The sequence below is a fragment of the Myodes glareolus genome, chromosome 14 (assembly GCF_982192425.1).
Source record: "Myodes glareolus chromosome 14, mMyoGla1.1, whole genome shotgun sequence".
Classification (NCBI taxonomy): Eukaryota; Metazoa; Chordata; class Mammalia; order Rodentia; family Cricetidae; genus Myodes; species Myodes glareolus.
The window spans coordinates 22,600,045-22,627,745 of NC_142039.1; the positions used below are offsets into that span (position 1 = coordinate 22,600,045).

The 27,701-nt window shown below is 44.0% G+C and overlaps 1 protein-coding gene and 1 long non-coding RNA gene across 2 annotated transcripts in view; one reads left to right on the forward strand and one right to left on the reverse strand.

Annotated features, from left to right (window-relative positions):
* Positions 1-14,409: 14,409 nt before the first annotated feature.
* On the reverse strand, positions 14,410-23,783 carry LOC125417322 (uncharacterized). Its single transcript, XR_007237102.3, has 3 exons — positions 23,530-23,783; positions 22,205-22,373; positions 14,410-16,947 (listed from the first exon to the last, which is right to left on the reverse strand). It is a non-coding gene; the product is annotated as an uncharacterized LOC125417322 (long non-coding RNA).
* Prkcq (protein kinase C theta) overlaps positions 17,485-27,701 on the forward strand; it is a 132,683-nt gene continuing 122,466 nt past the window's right edge. The window contains exon 1 of the mRNA XM_048460831.3: positions 17,485-17,815. The gene's annotated coding sequence lies outside the window, so the exon portion shown is untranslated. The remainder of the gene's footprint in view (positions 17,816-27,701) is intronic.

Here is a 27,701-nt window from a genome sequence, read left to right on the forward strand (position 1 = left end):
GCAGATGTCAGGACCTGAGGAGCTCAGTTGGTAAAGTGCTTGAAAATGAGTGAACCTGAGTTAAATACCCAGAATCCACATTTTAAAAAAAGCACCGAGGAGGCAGAGACAAGTAGATGCCTGGGGCATGCTAACCTACTTCAAGAGTTCCAGACCATTGAGAGACCCTGACTCAAAAAGAAGGTGTACTGCACGTGAGTTTGATTACCAGCACCGATATCAAGATCTGACAGCTACCGGTACTCTATTGCTCCAGTGTATCTATTGCTCTCTTCTGGCCTCTGTGGGTTCTTGTACCCTCATATTCACATACACACACACACACACACACACACACACACACACACACACAATTAAAATTAAAACAAACCTTTAAAACTATTTTAAACCCGAAGTAGATTTTGTAGGCAGAAAAAAAAATTACAGATACAAATTTCATAAGTTAGCAAATTTGTAACATCCAATAACAAGTTGACCTTCATTGTGCCATGGTGCTGCTTCTATTGAATAAAACCTTTGAGACAGGTTAAGAAAATATTTAAGAGTGACATTACCAGATGCCACTTTTTATACTGATAAGAATAACAACAAAAGAAACGAACACACAGAAATGGAACCGCTCTACCTTCAACTGTTATTGTTGTGTAAAGAGGAAAATCTACCATATTTCCCCAGAGTCAACATGTCTCCATCAGTTAGAAGGTCAAGTAGTGAGGTATGCTTTCTAACCATAGCAGGAGGCAGCCAACAAAAATATTTTGACCTTACAATGTCTCCTTCAAAGGTTGCTGTAAGTAAGTATTATCCTCATAAAAAGCAAAAACCAGTCACTGTTCAAACCCAAGATGGCCGGGTTGGAAATACCAGCAGCATGTGTGAATCCCTCCGCAAACCCATCAGCAGGAATAGATGGCAATTTAGCAAACAAATAAACAAAGCAAACGACTCCAGAGAGAGCCCTTGCTGGTGGAACAGGCTACACGGGTAGCACACTAGTGTTATTCAGGCAGTCTCCCCGGGGTTCGTGCTTTCTTGCAATGCATACACAGCTGACTACCATGACTGCTACTGTACCCCCATGTCTCCCACATCCCATCTGCTTCTCCACTCGAAGCAATGGCCCCCACACTTTCCACACACATTAGGAACTGTCTCGGCTCTTTGCCTTTGCGCCTGCTGTTATTTCTCCTTCAAATGGCTCGCTTGTATCTCTCCCCTGGGAGAAAGTCTACTCAGCCTTCCAGGTCTTGCTTGCTCCTTCCTTCCCTTGGAATGTTTTTCTAGGCATCCACTGTGCCTCTTTCAAGGAACTTAACAGTATACAGGTAATCACTGACCTTTTGTTACGAGTTAAATTGTGTCTCTCCTGCCCCAACCCCCACAACTTCATATGTTGGAGTCTTTTATAATTTAGTGTGTTTGTGTATGTAAGTGGTATATACACATACATCTACCTGTGCCTGCCTGGAAGCCAGAGAAGGTTTTCAGGTATCCTGCTCTATCATGTTCCCCTTGAGTCGGGGTCACTCACTGAATCCAGATGTAGGCAGCCTGTAAGTCTCAGCAATCCTCCTGTCTCTGGACATCCACTGCATTGGTTGCAGGAACATGTAGGCATGCCTGTGTTTTATGAGTGCTGAGGATTCAAATTCATGTCCTCATGCTTGCATAGTAAACATTCTTATTAAAAGATTAGGAACAGTACCTTGAGAGAAGACAGTATGTAGACATAGAAAGAAGACAGCCATCCACAAACCAAGAAGAACTCTTCAGAAGGAACCACCACTGCAGATGCACAGATTGTGAAAGAGTTTGGCCTCCCTGATGGAGAAAATCTGTCTCTGTTGTTTAAAGTACTCAGCCTCTTGTACTTGGTTGCAGCAACCCAAGCTGGTGGGTACACCATTTGCTCTTCCTCTTAAGAGTAAGCTAAGATCAAGGGCATGAGTGCATGCAAGAGTCTCACAATATGGGTCGAATAATTATTTATTGAGTGAATAAAGCTGAAGCTGGAGTGAGGACAGAGAAATAAAGTTAAGACAGCCGTGTAAGTGTTAAAAGTCCTACTGCAGTTACAAAATAGAAAGAGTCTAATACTTTTTAGCTAATTATAAGTTTGAGTTTTCAATTGAAAAATTAAGAGGAGGTAATGAAGGACAAGAAACAGGAGCAGAAGAAGAGGAAGAGAAAGGCGGAGGAAGAGATATACCAGTTCTCTAGATGGATTAGGAAAATCCTAAGATAAATTGCTAAGTCCTCTAATTTAGAATATATGCTTTTTTTGTAATCATTATTCTGAATTCACAAAATCTTGGCTTATATGTAAAATGTACCACTAATTACTGAGAACTAATTATACCCATGTCATAGAGCTAGGTGTTATGACTTCCTATAAGAATCATAAAAATATGGTGGGAAAAGCCACAAATGAGTACCTTGGTTAGAACACAGCTGACATATGTTTATGTATATATGTATGTGTGGTGTATGGTGTGGTGTGTGTGTGTGTGTGTGTGTGTGTGTGTGTGTTATGTGTATGGATGATTTCTTCTTGTCCAAAAGTAATATATTTTGTATATAAAACTGATATTTTGTTTTCTGAGTCCTTAGTCATCCTATGAATAGTGTTCAGGGCCTAATGAGAAAAACAAATTGGATTGTGTCCAAGTTAATGATTCATCTTTCTGCCTCAAACCAACTTCTTTGCTTAAGTAATTTATTACTTGCTTCTGTACCTTTGTGACGGAATACGTGATGAAAGCACTGAATGCTTACAGGTTTTAGTTTGGCTCACAGTTTCAGATGTGTTTGGTCCATCATGGTAGAAAGGGCAAGGTGGAACTGCTATTGTCAGTGATGGCTGCATTCTTGTCAAGATAAAGCCAGTTAGTACTCTAGCATGGAAGGGGCAAATAGGGAAGGGGAAAGATTCATAAGCTCCACCTCCTAGCTGAGGAGCAAGCAACAGTCGGTGGCTGGTGAGGAAGAGAGTGAACTTTCTGTTGGGGTGTGGCCCTAGGTAGGTCAACCATGCTCCCGTGGATGGTCCCATAATCATGTACATGTATTGACAGCATTAACGAGGTTCAATGGGTTATGAAAAGAAAAGTGCAGAAAATAAGAAGGACATGAAGTTGGGAGGAAGAGAGATCTAGGAGTAGTTGGGGGGAGGGCAATGAACATATCCACAAAAGATCAAAGAATATATTTTAAAATATTTTTGCTAAAAGATGAATAAGGAAATAAAAACAAATATAAGAAATCAGCCATTTTGCTCATGCACTTCCCTTCCCTTTACCTGGATACTAAAGCATGGAGAACGCTTTTGAAGAACAGAGAGAGAAAGAGCCTTCCTGAGAGATGAAAGGGCCTCGGCCAAACAAAGGCGTGGAAGTACAGATTGTAGTTTTTGAAGTATTGGTCATTTCAGTCAAAAGCGCACAAGTAGAATAAGGAGAGAACAAAGGACATTTGATCCTGCTGGAGGAGTGAGGGCTGCAGAAGGTACAGCAAATGCACAGGGAAGAGCAATGAGCCCCGGAGACTAAGGATGAACGGCAAAGAGCGGTGAATCTAGAAGACAATGAGTCATCTCGAGGACTACACCATTCTAGGGTCAAAACTGAAAAGACAAACAGTGGCCAGAGCAAAGCAGAGGAAACCCAGCATGCTTAGCACCCTGGGAGCCAGGTGACAAGATATGTTAGAGAGTCAGACTTTGATGTGCTAGATAGTGCCATGCCAACTTGACACAAACAAAAGTCATCTGGGAGGAGGGAGCCCCCGTTAAGAAAATGCCTCCATAAGATTGGGCTATAAGGCATTTTCTTAATTAGGGGTTGGTGAGGGAAGGCCCAGCTCATTGTAGGTGGTACCATCCCTGAACTGGTGGTCCTGGGTACTTTAAGAAAGCAGGCTGAGCACCTCTCCATGGCCTCTACATGAGCTGTTGACTCCAGGCTCCTGGCCTGGGTAAGTTCATATCCTGACTTCCTTAGATGACGATAAGAGATATGGAAGTGTAAGCCAAATAAACCCTTTCCTCCCAAGCTTCCTTTTTGGTCAAGATGTTTCATTGCAGCAATAGAAACCCCAACTAAAACACTGGGAAACAGTATTTCCAAAATCTCAGCAGCTCAAACCTTGGGTGGATCTTAAAACCAAACTAGTAAACGGGCTTTTCTGTCTTACCAGTCAGCACACAAATAACCACACGAAGACTTCTTATTAACTATGAAAGCTCGACCAATAATTTAGGCTTTTCCCTAGCTAGCTCATAACTTAACCCATTTCTATTAATTTACTTTCTGCCTCATGGCTTTATTACCTTTACTCTGCCCATGCTGCTTTCCTGCTTCCTCCCTCTCTAGTTTGTGACTCCACCTTATTCTTTCCAGCATCCTCTCTGCCCCTCAAATCCTGCCTAGCTATTGGTCATTTAACTTTTCATTAAACCAATTACAGTGACATATCTCTATACAGTGTAATCAGATATCTCACAAAAAGTACTGTCTTAATTTCAGAAAGCAGCCTGGGAAGAAACAACAACCCTCCTCTTCTGGAACTCACCAATTTCACTGTCAAGGAGAAAAGAACCTATGTGGCGTGTAAACCTACGTGGTGTGTGTGTGTGTGTGTGTGTGTGTGTGTGTATACAGACGCACATGAACATTTGTGTGTCTATGCGGAGGCCAGAAGCCAGCTGTAAATCTCAGTCCTCAGCAGATATTTCTTTCATATCTCTTCATCATCCAAGGAAGTCAGGACAGAGCAGAAATCTGGAGTCAAGAGCTGATGTAGAGGCCGCAGAGGAGCGCTGCTCACTCGCTTGCTCCCCACGGCCTGTTCAGCCTGCTTTCTTATAGAACCCAGACCCACCAGTACAGGGATGGCACCACCTACAATGAGCTGGGCCCTCCCCCACCAATCACATGCTGAACAATTTATTTATTTATTTATTTATTCATTCATTCATTCATTTTGAGACAGGGTCTCTCACTGGTCTGAAGTTTGTCAATTATACTAGGCAGGCTGGCCAGGAAGCCCCAAGGGTCTCCTGTCTTTACCTCCCAAACACTAGGATTTCAAACATTTTCATGTGGGCTCTGGGGCTCAAACTCAGGTCCCTATGCTCTAAGATGAGTACTCTACCAACTGAATTTTCTCCCTAAGCCCAGCCCCTACATGATTTGTTCAAACTTGTGCTTTGAATTGAACTCCTGGTACCGATTCCTTCTGTTTGCTTAGACATATGGCTAAACCTAACCTAATGCCTTTGCAGTTCGTGTCCAACTATACACCTAGAAGGAGCAGAAGACTGGTTAGAATGTGCCAGGCTCTGCCCCACCCTTCATCCGCCTTACGGGGGCATGGGTTGGGGAGAGATGCCCCCTACCGCTCCTCACCTGAGGTCCTAAGAGCTGGAGCGCTGCTCCTGCCCATTACCAGCTGCAGCACTCGGGAGAGGGGTTCATGGACCTCGCCTGACAGCACAGTAGAGCTGGCCCTGAAGGTGGAAGTGTGGGAGAGCTGACGCTGGGGACGTGAAAGCAGGGAAACTAGACCCACCCCTCGCTCATCCTTGCTGCAGAGCTTACCCTGTTAGTGAAGACAGGGAGAGCTAGCAGACTCACCACTCCTGCCACTACCCAGGCCCAGAACCAGAGTTAAGAGTTGGCCCGCTCCAACACCCACCTCTTCTATGATCTGCTGGAGCACGTGAAGGGGCGGGTCCTACAGATCCAAAGCTGGAGAGTCTCCATGACTCAGGGCCACAACAGGATATCCAAGAGAGTCCTAGTGAGGACCCAGCATTGATAGTATAGCAGAAACCAGAGGCCTCGGATCAGATCAAAAACTTTTTGCAATGAACACTTGCAAATAAAGATATATGGATAAAAGAGTTTACTGCATGAATCACTGTATCACATTAAAACTTCCATGGTGAGATTTTTCCCTTTTTTTCATTTTTTTCCATTAAATTTTCTTTTCTTTTTTTTCCTTTTGGGGGGCAGGGAGGTTACAAGGGCAGAGGGCAGATATGCAGGGACTAGAAATGAATGTGATAGAGATGCATGATGTGAAAGACACAAAGAATAAATAAAAAAGAAAGTTAAACACTATTTTAAAAAGAATTTGCCAGTCTCTATTCCAACTACAGCATCATCTAATAATTGTTCTAATATCATTATAACCTTTTAGTGACAATAGTAGTATTGACATTGTATTAACATTATTGATTTTTATGTTGATTTTGATCTAAAAAATACCTTCCGAAACTTCTGGTCTTATATTTGCAGGTTGTTTTAAGTCTATAAATGCATATGTCTCATCCACAAGTCAGGCCAGATTATACTGGCCTAACCATTCCTTATCTGTTTATTGATTCCCCTGCCCTGCTTACTGGCTAAAGAATTCCAGTAGAAAGTTGACAGCTTATATTAAAAGTGTTTTCACCATGTTCCCGATGCCACTAGTGATTGTTTCAACACTTCTTCATTAAGAAGGATGTCTCTCGGTTTCTCTAGATATAATTATTAAGTTTAAGGAAGTACCTTTCTATATTTTTTTTGTCAAGATACTTTGTGTCTCTTGAAATGAGTAAATTTTTTTTTCTCCCAGTTATGCTACTGCCTGGCATGGATTGATTGCTAATGCTAAAATAATCTTGCAATTTTTAGGTAACTAGTAAGTCGTCATATTTTTTTAAAGTAGTATTGGGATTGTACGACGTTTCTTGCGATATAGTTCAGTGGCTGGGTGTTTGTCTACCGTGCCCAGAGCCCTGGATTCAATTCCTAGTGATTTGAATCAATCAGGCTTTTGAGATAGCAGCTTGTGTCCCGAAATAGTAGTAAAGTGGTCACTGAGAAATTGAGGAAGGCAGGACCAGACGGATGCCTTCAATAAATGTCTTAGGCTATGATTTGTTAGGCACGCTAAGGAGTAAGGTGGCTCATGAGACTCAAGCAGAGCGAGGAAGGTGAGTCTTTCAAACAGATCTGGGGAGTGGGTGCTAGGGCAGGTCGCCTAGGGAGAGCGGAGCTGTCGTGACCCGAATAGACATTTGCAGGGGTTGCTCTGGCTGTTATCCTGAGGGCCGACTTCAATGGGAAAGAGTCAGGAGATTGCTCCCATACCACCCAATGCTGGTAGAAATGCGTTTTTACAGACCCCAACTGTGCACGTGTGTTTATCACACCCATGCTGAAGAGAATTCGCCTGCCTAGATAAGAGAGTAAGAGGCAGACAGGCTCACGCCAGCTTCCTCTATACCCTGGAGGCAAAGCTCTCTGTGCTGAACTCCCATATGTACATCACTGGCAGCAATGCCTCTCCAAACCCTACAGAGCTTCCCTCCCTATGATCTTACCTTACTGTGGATGACAAGGCAGTGGAAGGAAAAGAATCAAGTCACCGTGTGTTTACGATGCTATTGGCCCATTCTTCTCTTGCAGGCCAGGCAGATGACCTCTTGGAAAATCACATGAGACTTAGCCAAGGCTGTTTACCCCTGTACTGTTAGACACACCAACTATCTGTGAAAAATATTTCCAAAGTTAACTTACAAAGAGAATTTCTACAAAACCCTCTCCGTGTCATGAGTGATTTGATAATTACATTTCAAGCCGAAAACTTAAATGATATTTCTCGTTCATCCATGCCTGAATTCTGGTTGACTATAAAATTCCAACTTGTCACACTTTCAATTCAGCTGACAGACTGTAAATATTTAGTGAACAATTCACTTCACCTGTAAAATGAACTCCACAGGTCAGACCCGGAGGAACAACCCCCGAACGGGAATTGAAAGCAGCTCTAAAGGTCAGGCGCTACCAGAGGAAGAGACATTTTCATGGGCCAATTCGCTTCCGGTGGGAGCTGGTAATATATTTAGAGGAGATGGGAAACGGGGAATATCGGCAAGAAAGATGCCATTCTCTGATTCCCCAAAATTCAAATTAGAAGAGAAAAAAAACGCAGAAAGGACCTTGAAGCCACACCCATTCTCCAGTCACAAGTATCTTCCATCATAGGACCCGATGCCATGTGACCTCGTTCCCAAAATCTTCTGAGAACTGCAGCCATCCACAGCATTCTTCTGGAGAGGGATTTTTCTCAGGCGGGTTCTTGTGTTTAAGCAGAAAGGCCCTCCCCACCAGCACTGGTGCTGAGCTGCCGTTTGTCTATTCTCTAGTGGAAAGTTCAACCACAGGCGGGCATGTTTTCTTTCCTGTGTCTGAAAACCACATGCATTTCAGTGAACAGATGAAAGCAAAGAATGAAATGGAAGACTGTCAGCTACCCAGGTCCCTGTCACAGCAAGTGGAAACACCTTCCTTTCTGCTGCTGTAAGGGTGACCTGGGGAAGATGGCGCTTTTATCCAGTCAGTCTCAGCAGAACGCAAGTCACATTTCATTGTCCTGTGTGGAAAAAAAGCACAAATATATGGTGGTGTTCCATTGTTTGAGATTTGGAGGATCTCTCTCTCTCTCTCTCTCTCTCTCTCTCTCTCTCTCTCTCTCTCTCTCTGCGTGTGTGTGTGTGTGTGTGTGTGTGTGTGTGTACCTGTGCTTGCTGGCACACGTGCATTTGTGTACATACAGAGACCAAAGGTCATACACTGAGACTCCTGATCATTCTTCGCTTTAGTTATTTTTATATTCTGAGACAGATTTTCTTACTGATCCTGGAAAAACACTTACTTGTCTAGGTCGGCTGGTCAAAATACCCAAGGATTCTCCTCATTTTGCCTCATTACCGACGGGCGCCACCATGTCAGACTTGGGTGCTAGAGACCCAAACTTAGATCCTCCTGCATGCACGGAAAGCACTCTACCAGCTGCACCCTACCTCCAGTCACCCGTTCTGCTCTTGTAGAGCACAGAGCAACGAAAGAGCCAGGAGAGAAGGTGAGATTGACTTAGGAACATCTGTCTGTTTTGCTTCAATCAATTCTCACCCAGGGGGCTGGCAATGGAAACAGCCAAAAGTTACACCACTCTGTGTGCCTCTCCTCCGCACAGCAGACGCTTGTGGCTGGAGACATTTCTTTGTACAGATGCAGGGTCCTGGGTGGCGAAGAAGGAGGTAGCGGTGGCTCTTCGGAGATGAGCAACTAAACAAGTTCTGTTTGCCTTTCTCTAAACGCACAACCTGGAAATTCCTTCCATGTCGCTGCCGTCCTTAGCGACCCCACATGTTTTCTCAGCACCCTGGTGTTCAGTGAGGTATGAACCAGTTCACTATGGTAAAGCATGTGCATCTCAGAATTCACACGTGGAAGCAAGAGAGCCTGAAGGTGCAGCCAGGTGATGGAGTGAGATCTGACCATACAGTGAAACATCTTGGGTGGCTGCTACACAAAGATTCATTTTGTGTGTGGGATGGAGGATACACGTGTGTCTATTCAAGTATGTATCGTATATTTGTATACGTGTGGGTGTGCATGTTCAAAAGTGTACATGTGTGTTGAGGCCAAAGTATGATCAGCAGTATCATTTCTCAGAGGCTATCTCCCTTGTGTTTTGAGACTCAGCCCTCACTGGGATCTAGGGCTCACCATTCTGCTGATCAGACTAGTCAATGTGAGCCCCAGAGATGCTCCTACTGGGATTACAAGGGAATGGCACCGTGCTTGGCTTTTTCAGGGGGATGCTATGGACCAAATTCAGGTACTCACATTTGTATGACTAGCACTATATTGATGGAACCTTTTCCCAAGTCCTGCTTCTTGGAAGATCTTTATTGTAGTAACAGATCCTGTAGTTGGCAGTTTGAGAAATTCAGTTTTGTCTGAGTAGACTATCCTCTATCCCCAAAGGCCCGTCTTACCAGATAGGTGGCACTCATTGGTCACAAAGGTAACCGCTGATGAAATCGTTCTTGATGAAAAAAAAAAATAGAAAACAAAATAAGACTAAAAGCAAAAGTTATTTATACTGTGCTGAGGGAACAAAACCCTATGTAGCTTTGCAACACTTTCAACTCCTTCTGAAAAGAAACGTGATCAAACCAGTGGCCATCCCGCATGGAGCATCGTGGCATCGGGGCACGGTACCTCACCCTAGCTGCAAAGCTATTAACAAATGATAGCTGTTGGGGATGCCAGTCTTCTTTAGGGGTGTGGCTTCTGGCAGCCCTGCACGCTGCAGTAGGCAGTCCTGTTCCATGCCTGTATGGGCAGTACTAATTAGACTCATCGGGTTATAATTAAAAACAAAACAAAACAGACATGAAGTTGTGGGCGAGCTGGGATGAGGCAGATCCCAGAAGAGTTACAGGGAAAATTTAGGATAGATATGGTCAAAATTCATTGTACACGTGTATGAAAATGACAAAGTTAATAAAAGTACATTTTACAAAAAGAAATTTTTACAAAAAGAGCAACTGAAGGATTTTAGACACAAACTGGCAAATCCTAGTCATCTGATTCTTCTTTAAAGTAACTTTATTGATCTCTAGGACTTGTTTTCCTAAAGCCTCTCTACCCAGCTCATTATTAAAATTTTCTGAAAGGTCTTTTCTGCTTTGCTCTTTGTGTCATAGCCACAGAAAGGACCAAATGATGACACTGGGCGACCACTGAGCCCATTTGCCCTTTGAGCATTTTATGTGATTTGCTCCAGTTAGAGGTTGACATTAGAAACCTTTTGCTCAAGCTGGAATAAGTTCTCGTCCTGTTTTGCTTTGCTTTGCTTTGCTTCTTATTCTTTCAGGCATTTGTCCACTGACTTTAATGTGGAATTCAAAATATCCTGAACTTTCTTTGGTATTGGACAATGTTGCATCTTTATTATAAGAAAAAGATAGAAGGAAAACACATGTTTCTCTCTCTCTCTCTCTGTGTGTGTGTGTGTGTGTGTGTGTGTGTGTGTGTGGTGCATGCATTTGTACTTCTTTATATATGTGGGAGAATGTACACATATGTATAAGTGTATGTGGAGGCCAAAGGTACAATAGCAGGTGGTACCTTCTGTGGTCCTTCATCACTGTTTTTGTGACAGGGTGTTTTCACCGAACCTAGAGGTCCCCTATGGGCTTGATTGCCTGGCCAGTGAACTCCTGGAATGCTTCTGTTTCCATCAAAACACCCTCCCTCTCCTCTCAAGGTTGGGATTACAAATGCACGGGACCACATACAATTTCCTACTCGCGTGCTAAGGCTTCATACTTACGCGGCAAGCGATTCACCCACTGAGCCATTGCTGCAGCCTCTAGCAAGTCTGTTTATTGAATAGACACACACAGAAAAGTCCATAAATCACAGACACCTAGATGAACTTTTATGAAGTGACCATCCTCTGTGACAAGTACGAAAAAAGTCACCATAAGCGTGCCGTTTCTCTCCTGTCCTCCACCTCACATCTCCTCAATTGTAAAAACTGCAGTTCTGACCTCACAGTGTGTTTTTTTTTTCCCAACTTCTTTTTGAAGTTTGAATCAATGAACCCACACAGATTGCATCCTTATTGGCCTTGCCTTTCATTAATGTTTGCAGGCTTTTTCCAGGCTGAGGCCTACAGAGGTTCTCCATTAAGGTCAGCTGGTACAGCTGTAGCTCACCAACATCCCACAGTTTTATGATAGACTTGTATTGCTGCCAGTTGAGGGTGATTCTGAACGGTGCTGTACTGAACATGCCACACAAGCCTTACAATGCATGTGGACACGCTTCCATGCTTTGTGTACCCACAACATGCCTGGGTCACTAGCTAATCTCACGTTCCTGTGTAAGTGGATAATGTGAAAACCTTTTTGGAAGTTTCGCTAATTTGCATGAGAATTCCACATTCTCCACATGTCCACATAGTATGCAGAATACACCCACCATGCCTTGGGGGCTGAAAGTAGAGCATGAAATTTCTGGAATTTTCTCTCATACCGCAGAAATACGTGGGATAATTGAGGTGTAGAACCATGGAAGAGCCCTGCATTCTGTCCAAACGCAATGACAAGGAAGAAAGGAAGTGTGTTTTTGTGAAAGGGAATGATGGCAGAGAGGTTTGTGGAAACAAATACATAATAATTTTCTTAAAATTCTATTAATATGTTGCTACTCTACAGAGCATGCAAAAGGTCAAAAACTCAAGACTAGCTTCAGTTCATTGTGTGTGTATGTTTTGGTTGGTTGGTTGGTTTATTGGTTGACTTTTAGTTCAGGTTTTGCCTCAGTTCAGCACGTGTGTGCGTGCGTGTGTGCGTGCGTGCGTGTGCGTGTGCATGTGCGTGTGCGTGTGTCTTTGTTTTTGGCTCAGGTTCTGACTGTTCCTGGGGTCAGGAGGTAGTGTAAGCTTGGCAGCACAGCTACAGGGATCCTGGCTAGGTGCACCTTACTCAGTTTACCCAGCAGCCCCTTTGCGAGGAAGAATTTTAAGAATGTTTAAGCCGCTGGTCAGGACATGTCACATGATGCAAAGATTCTCAAGAAACCTGACTTCTGTTTGAGAGAAACTTTTTTATCATAAGGCTTGATCCCCATCTTCACAGCCCTTCCAAATTTGCCATCTCCAAACTTACTTCACCTGGTGGGTTAGTCTTGCCTGCTCTGGTCTAGAACCAAATCCTTTCTTCTCATTGGCGACACTTGAACCAGTTTTCTTTTCCCTGCAGTGGCAACTGCTTAAAACAAGTTACAGCTATGGGGCTGGAGCAGTTAAATCATCAGTTCTCAACCTGTGGGTCGAGATCCCTTTGGGTGACTGAACAAACCTTTCACAGGGGTCACCTAAGACCGTCGGAAAACAGTTATGTCTATTGTGATTCCTAACAGTAGTGTGATTACAGTGATGAAGTAGCAATGAAAATCATTTTATGGTTGTGGCCACTACAACATGAGGAACTGTGTAAAAGGGTCGCAACATTAGGAGAGTTGTGATCTACAGCTTTCGAGATTTTTGGCTGCTCCATCAGCCTTCTGAAATTCTGGTGCAATATTTATATCCCGCCTTCCCTGACTTTAAAGCAATCCTGTGAAAGGGGGAATTTGTGCATTAATATGTGGCATTTGAGTTCTATCTAGAAAAATAAGCTTCTCTTCTGGTTTAGATATCTTTGATCTTCAAGCATCAGACCTGCCTGAGCTATTGTGAGATATAAAAGGACAGTTCATCTGCTTTCCATTGTTTTTAAGGTTGCATAAATGTACAAATGTGAGCTGCTGTATGATTGCTTACACATTTCACATTTTCCCTCTATTGTCACAGTGTGTTTTGTGTGCTGGGAAATCCAGAATTGGCTTTCGAATTATCATCACCATGCTTTTGAGAGTCCCAGCTGCCCTGAAATGCACTGTACAGACCAGTCTGACCTCAGTTTCACAGAGATCCACCTGCCTCTGCCTCCCAAGTGCTGGGATGAAGAGCATGTGCCATCATGCTTGGCTGGCTTACTCTTTTTTGTAACAAGTAGAATGGAGATAACACCTTTCCTCTTTGGATGACATTAACATCAGTTGACAAAGAACATTCCTTCTTCTGTCTGCAGTCTACGTATAGTGACAGGCAGGGGACAAAAGCAAGAAAATAAAATAATTGTATGTGTGAATTCAAGTTGAAACAATAACCAGTTATGCGGTTTGCCAACTGGGGCACAAACTGGAACATTTTGAGGATGGGGACCAAGCTGTGATCAGGAACAGAGCATCTCCCACTGACCCACAGCATAGAATAAGGCCAGTGTGGTTGGCTACATCAGTATCCCGACTCTCTAACTCATTCATGTTACAACTAACATGAAATGCCAGGATCATGGTTTTATAATTCCTCCATTTAAAAACAAAACAAAACCCTTTCTGGTGTTCAGTTTCAATCTCTTTTGTAATATGCTAACTGATGTTGAGGGAAAAAGGAACCCCCTCTAGACATTCTGCCCTATTGACAATGGTACTGTTTCTTTCTTTAGGGCTTCATTAACTGAGAGAATTATACACGATAATTCCATCTATGTATAAGTGAATTCTTTTGCTTTCACAGTGTCCTATTCATTGGAACATGAATTCATTGAAGCATGGTTCTTTTACTGATTTGACCCAGGATGTAATCTCAATACTTATCTGATTTCTGTGGTATGATGGAAAGTTTATCATGAGTTTAAGGATCAAGTAGACCAGATCTATCTTATAAATTATTGGTTATATGAATTTAGAAAATTATTTGTTTAGACTTCATGGATGCACTATATTATCCATAAAATAAAGAGGACTTTACACATGTCAGGGGCTTTATACAAGACCCCATACCCTGACACATGTAAGAAAGGCACGGTCAGCATCAGCTAACAGTTCCTCATCACCACCGTCTTCTTCTTAAATGAAGAAATAATACCCACATGCCTTACCTTGCCCATGATTATAAAGTCCTTTAACATCACTAAGCATGTAGAATGAATAAATATCCAAATAATGAAACTTTAAAAAAATATAGCCACTTTTTTATTATTATCATAGATTGAATTGGCTTCATCTTTCACTGTTCCAAATCAGTCTGCAAAGCTGACAGCAGCCTCATCATCACCAGCAACTGGAGATGCACGCTTGTAGACTCAGCACTTGGGAATTTGTAGTCAGGAGGATCAGAGGTTCAAGGTCCTCCTCAGCTATGTAATGAGTCTGAGGCCAGTCAGGGCCTCATTACACCCTGCTCAAAGAACCAAACAAAATTCAGCAAACAAATAAACCCCAGGAACTGGAGTTCAGTTACTCCCAACAAAAATGCCCAATTTCACTCATCCCTCTGTCACTTTTACCTATCCATAACTTTCACACACTCTGAATAAATTTACGTGTTACTTGAGCCTTTGGTTAAAGTAGTTCATCGTCCTCTAAGTCCTTCAGGAGACTAAGGTAGGCAGCTTTGCAAACAGTCTCTGCTAGGCTCTGAAAAGAGGATGTCTGGGTGCCAAAGTCTTCAAAAAATCATCCGGATTGATGTTCTCCACACAGTGGTTTTCTGTAGGGAGAAATGTTCTTGTCTCGCGACACTGTCCTCAAGTTGTCTGCGTTTGCCACATCCTACTTCTCCGAAATACCATTGTTCTCCAAACTGAGGCTCAAACTAGGACATGTTTTTTGTGCTCTCTATCCTGAGTCCCTTAGGAAAGGCCAATCCCACGGAAAGCGCAAGAGGTGGTTTCCGTAAGAGATGGAGCCTCAGTCGTCAACTAAGTCCAAGAGAAAAGCAAAGTGATGCCTGGCTTCTTTGCCAAGTTGCAACAGGTCCAGGAAGAAGTCCGGAATCGCTCATTCCTTAGCTCACAGGGTCCAGAGTCAGAATGCATCTTTCCCTGCCAGAATGAAGTAACTGGCTTCATTCTGTACTCGGCAATTCTGGGAAACTTTAGGGCAGACACTGAAGGGGAAAAGAAGTACGCCACTGAAAGTTCGGGGTGTTTTTAACACCATGGGTAGAATCTAGCCACCCACACACCATCCTCTCCCGGAAATGCCATTTCCTCTTCCAGGAAACAAAGGTGTGGAGAATTCTGAGCATCAGTCATGTGTTCTCAATCGAGGGAGACGAGAAAAAACCCTGCAGCCTGGGGAGAAGGGGAGTTGGTCCTTCCTGCAGCTTACAGAGGTCAGTCTGCAGGTTCCCACCCCACGTAGGCCAAAAACACAGTTCCATGATCTTGTTTTTAAAATACTTTCAAGACCAAAACAAAATCATTCCTTTCCTGAAATATATGAGAGAATGCCCTCTCAGAAGATCCAGCAGTCAGGGCCATGAACTTCTGTTGATGAACTCTACGGTTATAGGACATTAGAATATCACAGGTCTTCCAAACCCAGGTGTCCGGAAATATGGAAGACAAATACTAAAATCAGTGCTGTCAGGATGGAGGTAGTATTTAGCCGTGCTTAAGATGGATGCTAAAGATCTCTCAAGGTTTGTTTCCTGATTCTGATCCTTCTAAATTGTGTACTTCTGAGTATACTATGTAATATTTCAAAACAACATTATGTTCATGTGGTAAGGGGAGATGATGGTGGTGACGTTCGAAACTCCTTTAGATTATGAAGAAAAAATAAACAATGTACCTAAATCTGCCCTCCACAGTACCTATCATACGTATTTATTATGTTGCCAATGTCATCACTCTTTGTAGCCTTTTAAAAGCAGCTAATCTCTGATTATAGTGTGAGGTTGGGGATGTAGCGCAGTGGTAGGTGCTTGCCTGGCATCAGCAAGGCTCCAAGTCTAACCCTTAGCAGAGTTAAGTGTTTTCAAAATTAATAAGAGGGCATAAGAACTTCCCGGAGGCCCTGCACGTATTTAGTCTCCTAAAATGTGCAGTGAGAAACATAGTCATGGAGAATCGAATGTTTTCTGTCTTCTAGGCACAGCTATGCGACCGCTCTGCCATTTCTCCCCAACTCAACAGGTTCCACTGAAGGCCGGCTGGAGAAGTCAGGCAAACGGCCTTTGAACGAGGGACTCCTCAGTGGTCACAGACACAGAGGCAGGCTGACGTGGGGGCCATTCTTCTCGCTCTGTGACCTTGTTCCCAGGCACAACACGCTTTCCTGCCAAATGTGACCGCCAAAATATAATGAAGGCCTACTATGTGCCAGACTCTGATGATGTCCTGATGAGACTGTGCCATTATACCTCAGGGCTGGAAGCACAGCCTCTGCATTTTAAGATCCTGACTTGAGTCAAGCACTGAATTGAGGGACAATTCAGTGCTTGAGTATCAACAAATAGCAAAGCGGGCTAATTTCGACCAAGCGTTTTTTTATCCTTTTAAAAGGGTCCATTGGCTATGACGGGTTCATATTTATTAGAGGAAAGAGTCGCCATATGTGGCTTCTTAACACAGCCCCGAGTATCACTTGATAAAGTCACTAAGCTCTTCCAGGTCTCTGTTTCATTTGTAGATTAGAAGTTGAAACTGTCGTACCTTAGGGTCATTTAAAGATGGTGTTCTGTGCGTCAGTAATCAGAAGCCTGTTAATTAAGAACAGAGAGAAGGTGGGGAGAAGGACGGATCATTATTTAATTTCTCATACTAATCTGGTCTTCCTCTACCACAGCAATACAAATATTCTATTGAGTGTGGGGAAAATCCACCACCCCTTATTATCAATACTCTTTATGATCATCTTGAAAATTAGCAACATGGTGTAAAAAACTCCTGAAAAGAAAAGTACATTGTAACGACACGATTGCTGCTGGAGAGCTGTGAAGCTCACAGCAGTCCAGAAAATCAAAATCACAAATGAGTCGTAATGACAATCAGGAAGCCTCTATCGCACGGCAAAACTGTGCCCAAACATGCTCCGTGGGTAATTAAAAAGCAAACCAAAACAAAAAGCAACGCTTGCCAATCCTTTGTGATGTAAAAAGGATTAAATAAAAACACTTTTTTCTATCAGCGACCTTGGCCCTTCCCACTGGCGGCTCATTTACGGTTTTTGAGTTCAGTGAGAAGAGACTGCTCTCGCGTCCCCCTTCCTGGTACTCCCGTGGCTGAGGCTGTAGCGTCCGAGCTGCTAGGTGCTGCCTGCGGCTGCCGCGTCTCTCCCCGCCCGGGTCTGTACCATCCAGGCCTCCCGCAGCCTCCAGGTCCCAGTCGCAGCTGAGCGACAAGTGGCCAGTGAGGCGTGAGGATGGAGGGTGGGGACAGAACCAGCAGGAGAAAGGCAGAGAGCGCTGGCAGAACGCAACCAGGCGCGCGTCCCTGAGCCGGCGTGGCGAGCGCCCTCTGGCCGGTGTCGCCCGCCGGGAGCACCCTCGGGTCACCAAGCCCGCGCCAATCCTCCGCCATCGGAGCAACAGCGGCGGCGCTGCGCTGGGACCGCGACCGCGACACCAGGTAGGAGCCGGGACCCCAAGTCACCCCCGAGAAGAAAGCGGACTGGAGGTGCCATGGACTGGGTCCGGAAGGGTCACTAGGGTATCCCTTGCAACTGTTCCAGGAACGAGCAGAGGGTTGTCGGGATAAGTAGGGGTGAGAACGAAATCGAAAAAAGCAAACTTTGGGGCTCCCCCGTCCATGGTTTCTTGCTTACTGGCGACCTTGACCAGGTGGAGGCTGGGGTCAGGGATGAAGGGGCACTTCCTTCTTCATACTGCTTTTACTTAGCGCCTGAGGAAAGGCAGGCAAGGAAAAGGAAAACAGTAGTAACTTTATGTGTTCTCCGGGAAAAAAAAAAAAAAAAAAAGAAAAATCTTTACTCTTGTAAGAAGTGTTTTCTGGAGCTAGTGACCTATCCAAAGAGAACACCTCGTTTTCTGAGAATTTGTTGACGCGCTAGATTAGTTTTGTTTTAGTTTTTGGGGTTTCCCCCCCGCCCAGGGGTCAGGGGTGGGTTTAAAGTTTTTGTTTGTTTTTTTAAAGTTGGGATTGCCATTCCTATAACTTTGAGAAAGAGGTTGTTTTCCAGCCTTGAGGGCTTTGTTGTTAACAAAACATAGATTGTTGCACGTAACCCCTTTGTTCCCCTGGAGTTTGAAGAGCCAGAATTATCGATGTGCAACGGGTGATTTCAGTGGTTCGCTGTGGTGGTGAAGAGAGGTCTAATGTCTGGCTGAACCTTGGTGCTTCTGGTGTGTTGTGTAAGGGGAGCGTCACTGGGCTGTCCTGTTCTCTGGGCTGTCCTGCCACTGTGTGGGCTGGATGTGGTGCTAATAAAAGATTATTCAGTGGTGGCACAACTGTGTGTGTGTGGAGATGGGAGGGTGGAGAGAGTAAGACTGGGCTCTCAGGCTGTCAGTGGAAAAATGGGCCGTTTGTGCCCAGTCCTTCAAGCTGCAGGTGCCTTTGGAGAAGGCAAACCGAGACTGGAATTGTGTGATGAACCCCAGAGGAGATTGAGGGAGTCTGGTTTTTGCCTTCTCATCTGCTACCCATTTGTCCCTTTCATTGGGTAAAGAGAATTTAAAGTCTCAGGACTCGGGTGTCAAAAAAGCAAGAGCTTGCTTGGCTCCACACATTTTCCTTTCCTTTGTTTTGTCTCCCTAAGAAGCCAGGCCCACCATTGCCTCTTTCCTCTGGTTTCCAGAGAAGTCCTATTCCTAGGGCCTTGAGGGCCTCACCCCACTGCACACCCCAACCTTGTGAATCACCATCTTCACACACACACACCCCCAACTTATCTTTGATAATGTGTAAAATGGTAGGCCTACAGCGGATGCTTCCTCTCTTAAAAAAAAAAATGCTGTGTCTTGTGGGAAGAAGGGTGACATTTACTAATTTGGTTGCAAATTACTTTTGAAGTCTATGCACAGCTGTTTAAAAATCCCTCAGAGATCAGTGCCATTGTTTGATGCAGGTGTCTACCACAGAAAGACCTCGTTAGGCTGTTTCTTTCGCTGATTGAATGAACATATATTCGATGATGTAGCCTAGGAAGATCTGAAACCTGCACAGGTCCCTGCAAGTTCAACAATTCTATCTAAATGAAGAGGTTTTTGTTTTAGGTTTTATCACTGCTGCTTTGTCTCCCCCTCCCCGCCCCCCCCCCCCCCCCGCAGCAACTCTTACTGCCTGTCCCAAGGGTGACCTTACTGGCATCAGTAGTTTTTAATTCCGAGTTCCGAGATTGTCATCTACACTTTTAAAATGGAAACTTCTTGGGAAGAGCCCTACTGTCTGATGTTATGTTTGGTTCACTCTTCCATGGCCTTATGCTGTGGAGGCTAAGGATGGCACTGCATCCTGGGCAAACTCCCACCACCTGTTCTTCCACCAGCACTGCCTCCTACAGCGGGGCCTCTGTGTACACTGTGTGTGTGCAGCCTCTGTGTACACTGTGTGTACAGCCACACGGTGCAGCCTCTGTGTACACTGTGTGTACAGCCACACGGTGCAGCCTCTGTGTACACTGTGTATGCAGCCACACAGTGCGGTATCTGTGTACACTGTGTGTGTGCAGCCTCTGTGTATGCTGTGTGTACGGCCACACAGTGCAGCCTCTGTGTACACTGTGTATGCAGCCACACAGTGCGGTATCTGTGTACACTGTGTGTGTGCAACCTCTGTGTACACTGTATGTGCAGCCACATGGTGTAGCCTCTATGTACACTGTGTGTGCAGCCACACGGTGTAGCCTGTGTACACTGTGTGTGCAGCCACACGGTGTAGCCTCTGTTTACACTGTGTGTGCAGCCACACAGTGTGGCCTCTGTGTACACTGTGTGTGTGTGTGCAGCAACACGGTGTAGCCTGTGTACACTGTGTGTGCAGCCACACGGTGCAGCCTCTGTGTACACTGTGTGTGTGTGTGCAGCCACACAGTGCAGCCTCTATGACTGTTCTGTCCTTTCTTCCAAGGGCTTCGGGGATGTCGTTCACTGTTTCAAACCTAGCTTTTACAGAACCTCAAAGATCTTTCACGACACTCTTTTTCTACTCCTCTCATTCACAGCAGGCCTTGGAAGCTCTCTGAAATAGAGAGCTTTGGCCTTTGCTCGTTTCTATAAAGATTTCTCATTCTAGTATGACATAATCCCTTCTCTCATCTGTGGAAAAGACCAGAGTTCTGCATAATGATGTCCCTGGGGTCAGAACCCAGGATATTCTTTTAGGAATGCGGGTTTCTGGTCTTACTCTATCATTTCAGGGCCTGGGAGTAAACCTCCTTCTGATGCAGCATTAATTATGGTGTGTTTGCCTTTCTTTAAAGTAGAAAGCAGGATTAATTAGAACCCCTATTTTTTTTAAGTATTTAATAATTTAGAGTTTTTGATTATGCTGTTTGTCCCGTGAATGTTGCTCAAGTATTAACCAACTGTGACAGCTTGCTAGTAAATTTGTATTTGGCTTTAGGTGATTTCTTTTTTATAGGACTAAATATTTAAGTTTCAAAAACAATTTCCTCTAAATCAGTTTAAATATGACACATTGTTTTGGTTTTGGTTTGAGACAGGGTCTTATGTAGCCTAGGTTGGCTTCAAGCTCACCTGGAACACTTGATCCTCTTGCCTCTACATCCAAAATGTTGGGATTTCAAGTGAACACCACAACTCCGGACCTTAGGTGGTATCTTTATGATACAGTGAAAATTGTCTATGACACAGCTATAGGAAGTCCGCACACACACATACACCCCAAATTAAATTTGTAATTAAAAGTAGCAAGGTTAATGCATAAGATCGTGTTAAGTTCATCCAGTCCTTCTAATACAGTGTTTTTATTAGTTCTTGGAGAATTTCACATCCTTACAATGTATTCTGGTCATAATCTCCTCCGCTCCTCCCCAGCAACTCCCAGACTAATCCCAGAACCCCCTCAACTTCATGTGCTCCTTTTCGTTTTGTTTTTGAGATTATAATATGATTAAAATATCTCTCCCTCTCTTTCCCCCCACCCTGTCATATATCCCTCCCCACTCTCCTTCATGGTCTCTTTTTTTCATTAATTGTTATTGCACGTATATATGTATAAACATATATATTCCTAAATATAACCTGTTCAATCTGTATTTTTTATAGCCTTCTAAGGGCCACAGTTTTAAAGAAAAATGATTCTCATTCTCCTGGGGGCCATTAACTGCCAATAACTCCTTAGGTGGGGAGGGTGCTGGTGACCTCTTCCTTGCGGCGATGTCCTGCAATGACTTGCCCTGGCAGCCAGAGTTGCTGTGATGTTTTTAGAGTAGCAATTCTGTTATGTTTCAAAGACTGGCTTTGCCCAATTTGTCACATCCTGTGGATCCTGCAGTCTTTCTGTCCCATGATGACCCTTACCCTGGTGGGGAGGAGGTGTGATACGGCTATTCCATTTACGACAGAAGCCCACTGTTCTTCACCCCAGTCATTATCTTAAGACTTCAAGCATCTCATTTCTAAGCATCCTTGCAGCCAGCCTAGCCTGTTCAAATCTATTCCAGTAGTTAATACAGAAGTCGTGAGAGATTTACAGAAACACATGATGTAAAGCCAGAAAAAGTGAATTAAAAGCTGTTTCTTGGCAAGGTCAGAGCCTTCTTTCATCTTAACCTGTCAGACATTTGTACATAGTCAGATTCTAACTACTATGTCATCTCAACATATTCTTAGGGGTGGGAATTGAAAGTTCAAGGTCTCAGAAGTTAGAACTATCTCAACTGAGTCCAGAATCATAGATTTCTGCTCCAGGGTTAAGTTGTCATTTAATTAAGACTCTAATAGAATGCTAAAAAGTGACAACTTTTGAATCATAATCAGAACAAAAGGAACAAAGTTTAAGCTGGGGATGAGGCTTAGTTGGTATTGTTCCTACCTGGCATGCAGGAAGTCCTGGGTTCCATCCTAAGCACTACATAAACCAGTCGTGGTTCTGTATGTCTGTAATCCCAGCACTCTAGAGGTGGAAGGCAGGAGATCAAAAGTTCAAAGTTGTCATTGGCTACAAAGTGAGTTCAAGGCCATCCTGAGATACAATACACCTCCTATCAAAACAAACAAAAACAACAGCAAAGGATTACCATTACTTATTATCTAAATGCTAATTATAAATTATCTTCTTTAATCTTCATAAACTCTCTTATAATTTGGGTATTCTTATTCTCCCTTTTCAGAAGAAGAAACTGAGGATCAGGAGAGCTGAGTCATGTGGCCAGGTTTTATTTTATAACTTATAAGAGGTTGAGCCAAGTTTGACTGACAGCTAAGACCTGTTGTAAACTGCATGTCAGGCCATCTACCAATTGGAAAATGCACACAAGATTGACCATCTTAATCTCTTAAAAATATTTGTTTAATTTTATTTTATGTGTATGAGTGTTTTGTTTGCATGCCTGTCTATAAACCACACGCAGGCCAGAGTGGTTGTCGGATCACCTGAGACTGAAGTAGGGGCCTCTGAAAGAGCAGCAAGTGCTCCTAACCACCGAGCCATCTTGCCAGCCCCCCTCTTAACCTCTTTTAAGTGTCAGATTCAGTGGCATTGTGTGACCATCACTTCCATCCATTAAGCCCTTTTCTTGTGTGTGTACGGGATGTGTTTCATGTGGCATACACACATGACTGTGTATCCATGCACCCTTTCTCATATATGTAGAAGCCAGAGTGAGACATCAAGCGCTCTCCTCAATTATTCTCCATGTTACTCCCTTGAGGCAAGGTCGTTCACAGAGCAAAAAGCTCAGTCTTTGAATGAGGCTGAGTGAGTTCTGGGAGTCTTCCTAGCTCCACCCTCGGCCCCCAGTGCTGGGGTTATAGGAGCATGGAGTTGTTCTGGCTTTTTATGTGGGTCCTGGGGTATAGGAACCCAAGTTCTCACACTTGCAGAGGAAGCTTCTTAACCACTGAGCGATCTCTCTCAACAAGCCCCATGGAGCGCTTGTCATCTTACAAAACCATACACAAAGCACTTGCCTTTCCATTCCCCACTTTGCAGCTCCTGGGAACCACAATTCCACTTGCTAGCTTTGTCGAGGCACCTTACATAAGTATGCTCGTAAAAGAATGTGTCTTTTATTGGCTGGCCGTGTTCACTTAGCTTCTTTCACTCAGTCTTCTCCATCCATGTTACAGCAAATGTTCAACATTTCCTGTTTTTTAAGATTGAACATTTCAGTGTGTGTCTGTGCCATATTTGCTTACCTATGAGTCGGCTGAGGGTTGGAGCAGTTGCTTCCACCTTTGATTCTTGCAGATAGGGTTGCAAAAAGGCAGGTGTATTAACCCTTTCTTGTTGCTATGACCAAGTATCTCTCAAACGCAATTTTAAAAAGGAAGCATTTTTTTCTGGCTCATGGCTTGAAGGTATAGTTCATTATGTCAGGAACGGGTCTGCAGCAGAGCACGGGGTGTGACTGGTCCTGTTGCACCCACAGTCAAGAAGCAGAAAGTGACGGGGCCTGATGCCTTCCTCCCTTTCACATTTCTGCTCATGCTGAGACTCCGCCCATAGGCTGACGCGGCACATGTCCAGAGTGTGTCTCCCCTCAGTTAAACATCTCTAGAAATGCCAGAGATTTGTCTCCTAGGTGATGCTTATCCCGCCAGATTGACAATCGAGTGTTAACTGTCTGAGTAGATGTGTAAACATGTCGGAGATGTTGTTGTTGCTTCCTTTTGGGAATTCCAGAATCTGCCAGCAATTCTGTACACATTTAAGAATGATAAGGAAACACTGCGGTGTTTTCATTATTGTTGGACCACTTTGCATTCCCACCAACGGTGATATGCTGTTCTAATCACTCTTCGTCCTAGCCAACCATTGAGATTTTCTGCTTTTGATTAGAGTCATCCAAACAGACCTGGTGTACTAACTAATTAACTTTAAATCAGATCATCAGCTGCCCAGTTCCAGGGATCTGTGAGGCAGGGCTATCCCTCACTCCATTACTTCTCCTGTCTCATCTTGTATTTACATGTCTGTGCTAGCTCAAATTCACTGGAAGCACTCCTATTCATGAAGCCCTGACAGATCAGGAAACCATGACCGGGAGGGGCCCCTAAAAGGCAAGCTGAAGGCTTTTGTCCCAGTCTTTATACAGGACCTTCTAATGCAGAAGCGAATGCCATGAAGAATGAAAGCCTATGGTACCAGTTCTCAGTAACTCTGAGTGGAGAGCTTATAGAAAAGTACTTATGGGGCTGAGCATCTTTGTGAGGATGCAACTATCTTATCTGCCTATTTCCCTTCTGACCTCTCTACAAAGACTAGAGTTTTCTCCCGGTCACTACAGCAGGGTGACACAGGTTCCTAATAGGTGTGCATAGAATGACACTGTCTATGTTATATAGATGGCAGTCCTATAAGAGCGCCAACACTTGGGGTGTCTGAGTATCCCAGAGCTGTCAGTGTTAGCTCCACTGACACCTAAAGGGTTAGTGACCCCGGTGTGTCTTACAGAAGATAGGAACAGCATTTGTTGAGTGATCCTGAAGCCCACAGGTGTCCTAGCGCAGCAGGACGAGGGGGTGTGAGCAGGTTCGAACCTGCATCCCTTACCAGTTTGTCAATGAACCTTAATTAATTAACTTTTAGGAGTCTCGTTCTCCCTACTTGAATGAGTGAGTGGCAGTGGCATTGTAACTGGCAAATCTTCCCAGGTCAGGTGAGTGTAATACGTATGGGTAGAGCTGGGAAGGTTAACTGTTGTGTCTAGACTGGAGCACTTTTGAGAATGCAAGGGGACGTTATTAATAACTAATCTAGTACGACAGCTATAAACCCAGCTTTCCTGGGAACCCTGATCAGTAGAGTTAACTTACTTTGGAGAAGGGGTTGGTTGCATGAATGCATGTGTGTTTATGTCTGCACGTGTATGTGGCATATGAATGTGGTTACATATGGAGAGAAAGAGAGAACATTTGCTTGTGTAGATGTGTGCATGTGCCCAACATTTGTGTTTCTGGAAGTCATAAGTCAACACTGGGTGTCTTCTTCCCTGTTTATTCGGACAAAGGGTCTCACTGAACCCCCAAGCTCACTGAGTCCATTAGCCTAGCTAGCCAGTCAGCTCCAAGGCTCCTCTTGGCCCCGCCTCTCCAGTGCTGGGATTACAGACACATGCTGCCAACACCGGGATTTCTTACACGGATTCTAAGAAACCAAGCTCAGATGCTCATGCTCACAGTGCAAACCCTTCCCCAACTCCTTAGTCCCTAGAGCAACCCTCCTTTTAAGGCCCACAGAGCTCTTGGCCACATTCTAAGCACAAGAAGAGCTCTGCTAAGGTTCAGTTTCACTCCCTGTGGCTGTCAGTTCTAGTCAGGCATCCCTGGCCTTGTGGAGAGCACTTGTTGTGCGCACTTGCGGAGAGACTTAGCGTTGTGCGCACTTGCTTTAGCTAGTGAAAGGAAAGCAAGCATGGAAAGGGCAATGGTTCTGACTCTAGAAAAGCTCAGTCTGGAGAACCTGAAATGTACACAAAAGAGACTTCTTTTTAATGCATGTGTGCATCTAGTGCCTGCTTTCCACCGACTACGATTCACCCTGTCTCACCAAGGTATGTTGTCTCTAGAACAAGTAACTTGCTTTAGACCAGTGATTCTCAATCTATGGATCGTGATCCCTTGGGGGTTCAAATGACCCTTTCACGGGGGTTGCATATCAGATATTTACATTATGGTTCATTATAGTAGCAAAACTACAGTTATAAAGTAGCAATAAAAACAATTGTGTGACTGGGGAGGTTGCCGCAACATGAGGAACTGAATTTAAGAGCATCAGCATTAGGAAGGTTGAGAATCACTGCTTTAGAGAAAGAGAAGCCAAGAAAGTATTGTGAGGGCAATCTGTATTGTCACATAAGCTGAACTGTCTGAAATGCCTGACTGCTTCACCAACAAAACTTCCTTAAACTCTAAGGTCTTGTTTTTAATAGTAAATGGATCTTGGGCCAGTTTCTCCGTTTTTTCATGAGAATATAGACTCAAAGCCTTGCAATGTGAGTGCAAAGGTCAAATTTTAGCTTTGTGTTGGGACATGAGCTCATGAGACTATTATCTTGATCCTGCAGAATGGAAAGCCATTTCCATTCTGCTTTTCATCCTAATTATAAAGAGCATGTGGTAAAATATCGAGACCATAATACTATGGACTTGGCTTCAGAAGTTGGCTTGGACCACCGTGGTGGTCCTGGAATCTGGGTGTTCACCTCTGTCTCCTTCCTCCATGTCCAGGGCTCAGCTAGAGTCAGGGTTTGTTAGTTCACCCGCTGGGACATCTGCTTCCTTACTCCACCCTTTCTCACTTCTGCTGCCTCCACCCTGAAATACCTCACTGGTCTACATTACTCTTGATGGTTCTCCATGCTGCAGCAGGAAGCAGCCTTCTACACCCGAGTCTGGGTATCCCACCTCCCTGCTTTAAGTTCTTCCATGGTTACCCAGTGCTTTGGGGGTGAAACCTAACCTCCTTAACAGACCCAAGAGGTTCTATGCCTTTCTTCTCTGGCCATATACATCACATTCCTCCCAAGTCAGAGCCTCATTAAATACTTCAGTGACATGCATCCTATGTGGACCCAAGCTTGCTATGTGGTCTACTCTGCTGGCCTCTGACCTCTCTTTTCTTGAATTCCTGTGCACCTCATACTTCACATAATCATCTCTTCCTGCAGGCTTTTTGGGGATCCTGTAGACCAGAATTTACTTTCCTTCTATGAGGATTCAAAGCATCTGTCAGATCATCTCTCTAAGGTACTTAGCAGAGCATATAGCCTGTAGCAACCAGTTTTTACTTGTTAGCAGTAACAGCAGTAGGGATAGATTCATTTGTTTGCCTTTAGTTGCCCCTGGTATTACAGCCTGAACAAACACTGAGTCAACATCATCTCTCATCACTCGTCACATCTCTAATATATACCTATGTATCTGATACATGAGAGTATCAAGAAAGACTTGTAAGATACGTAAATGGTCATAAAATCTACAATCTGCAATGTCCGGGGGCCTATCCATTGTGTTAGAAGAAATGGGTCAAATGTGATCTAAATGTTTGCACAAACAGAAAAAAACTATTTTCCTGGAAACTTTTGTCTGTGAGTTTCTGGAATCTTCTGGATAAATTTCACTAAAACTCCTAGCTCAAGGCATAGGAAACATTTACAGTATGAACCCTTCACAACTCTGCTATTAGGGACTTTTATGCTAAAAATTCTAGGAAAGGACCAGCTATAAGAAAAGATCTGTCTCCTCTTGTATGTGTTGTATTGTCTTCCTCTGTCAACTTCTGGCACCTCACTTTGCTGACAATTAAAATGCCAATAAAAAAAGAAAAAGACAACATTAAAGATTATCAAGAAACTAAAGTCCCTAAT